Source organism: Brassica oleracea, chromosome C6, assembly GCF_000695525.1.
Source record: "Brassica oleracea var. oleracea cultivar TO1000 chromosome C6, BOL, whole genome shotgun sequence".
Lineage (NCBI taxonomy): Eukaryota > Viridiplantae > Streptophyta > Magnoliopsida > Brassicales > Brassicaceae > Brassica > Brassica oleracea.
The window spans coordinates 23,231,807-23,234,608 of record NC_027753.1 but is presented as its reverse complement, the minus strand read 5'-3'; positions in this window follow the sequence as shown (position 1 = coordinate 23,234,608).

Below are 2,802 nucleotides of genomic sequence, written 5' to 3'. Positions count from 1 at the left end.
ACGAGAAATAATAAACGAGTATTTTACGAGAAAACATTTACGAGGAAATAACGAGGAAAGATAAACGAGTATTTTACGAGGAAAAACTTTCAAGGTATTTACGTGTAGTTTACGAGGAACTTGTTTCGAGGTATTTACGAGGAAATATAGCGACCTCCTTACGTGGAATGTTGACGTGGTCTTTACGACGAAATGATCTACTTCGTCTTTACGACGAAATATATTCCTCGCTACGTTACGACGAATTAGCGAGGAAATATGTGTTACGACAGATGAGTAACAAGCAAACGTGGTTCCTCGCTAATTCGTCGTAAAGCCTCTTTTACGACGAACTCACGAGGAAAACCGCCCTCGTTAAGATTATGTTTTCTTGTAGTGTTAACCTTGAACGAAGGATGGAGGAAAGAGAGTCAATCAGACTGAGGAGACACAAGAACCATATATCGAACATAATCAGGAAGATCCCAATGATAAGCCGACGTCAACACGAACAGAAAGTGTGACGCGGAGTCGAAAGCCGACCGCCCATTACCGGAGTAGAAAGTAAGGACGCCGGAGGCAAAAGCCGACCGTCCACCAAAGATAGGTGTGACGCCGGAGTCTGAGATCCGTCCGGATAGAACCGTCACCGGAAAGGCTTAGCGACGGCGTATCAAACACCAAAAGAAATCGCCGCAGAAACCAGATCAACAAAATTTCTCTCTCTGAAAGGTTTTGAGGAGAGAAGAGAGAGAAAGCTCCGATTTTTTTTTCAAACGTCTTGGACATCACTCTCCTCACCTTATCAAAAAGGCTTCTTACGATAAAAAAATTAATAGAAAAAGAAGGAACTTTCATAAAAAAATCCTTTATGATATTAAGTTCACATTTCATCAAACTCAAGACAACTAAAATATATAAGAGTTAATCTGACATAATTTTTCCCACTTTAATCACTAAACTCTAAGTTTTGAAAAATAAATAAGAATATAAAATCTCAATAAATGATTAATATATAATCCAAAATTAAAATTAAGAAAATATATATAACACCGAATACATAAATTTTAAGAAAAGATTGGGGAAATTCATAACAACAAAAATTAGCAATGCCATTTACGATATTGTTTTCTAGCATTGCCTCAAACCAAAGTAAACAAAAATTAAAACCAAAAATATTGTAACTCATCAATTTTTCTTTTTTTTTGGGTTTAAAATAAGGCCAAGAAAAACTAATAAAATTATTGAAAACCATCACCAAAAATAATACATAATTAGAACCAAAAGTTCAAAATAGTCATAAACAAGCAATAAAAATATAAAAGATATATTTGCGTGAATAGTGAGAAACCCTATAAAATAGAAAAAGATGAATGATGTAAAGCACAAATCTGAGGTTATTTTTCCATCTTTAATTATCTAAAACATACTCCATTTATGTATTCAAAACATATAAATATATAACTTAAGTTGTTTTTCGTTAATCAAGTAAACACGATACTAATGAATGACAATAATTTAAAATAGATGATATGAGAGAAATTGTTTGACAGAAAATTAAAAACAAATCACATCCATATAAAACATTTGTGAAATGATAATCTTAAATAATTAAATAAATTCTCGCGAAACGTGGACACACTTAGTGTTTTTGCACTTCATTTGAAACGTTTTAATTCAATATAGTCTCAATAATAAAATTCAAAATGCGGTAACTATTATGTACTATGCAGATGATACTTAATAGTTTATTTATGTTCTCTAAATTAAATATATATATTCACTACTCAAACCATAACAAGCTCATCATCAGCTTGGATGTCAAAATGTTGGCTGCTTATTTCCATGAATTGTTAGGAATTGAAATCATATTTGGTATAAGTTCCTTTTGGGATGTTGAATATTTCGGATTCTATCAGATATCCATTTAGGTTCGGGTTTGGTTCGGATAAAATTCATAACCCAAAATACCATAAAAAATATTCATTCGGTATTTATGTCAGATTCAGATCGATTCAGATTCATTTTTATTGGATCAGATTCGGTTCGGATTTGCGGGTTCAGTTTATTTGCACAGCCCTACATTTTTGATTTTTGAACATCAACTTTACTTTATGTTAAAAGTTCAACTATATTAATTTTATTACGTCTATCAGCTATTTATTCTATTTTTATTGAATTAATCAGTGAAAACTACTTATGCTATTCCTCTTTGACCTAACCAACTTCAAAACAAAGTGATACACTAAGATCGCTAACCACTATCAAATGAATCGGAAAAGTTATCATTCTCTTTCAACATATTTACATCTTCATATATTTGAAAATATTTTATTTACTAAAATCATAAAATTAATTTAAAAATTTATTAAAAAATAAAACATCCGAACCCGGCGCGTCTATAATATTTGATATTCATATAACAAAATAAAAAATTACTTCGAGGTTACTCATACTCATCTTATATTTCACCTCCCAAACAATCTAAACTGACTTAATCATGTTTGATATTGCAGGCTAATGGGGACATCGGTGCTAACCATGAGATGCCAAGTCCACAATGTCTGGTGGAAGTCTCGAGCTCCAACCTTACAGTTAAGAGACAGACCATAATTGTGACGAAGGTTGTTTGTCCTGCAGTTCTGCCACCATTTGTAGTAGCAGAAAGCCAACCAGACGCAATCGATGAAGAGAGCACATGTTCCTGGATAATTCATTTCTGTCATAGGGAGTCTAGCATAACTTTATCCCAACTATTTTTGAACTCTCTGTTCTTGCATATTTTTATAAATAATGAATAATGACTTGTGAAATTGAGGTACT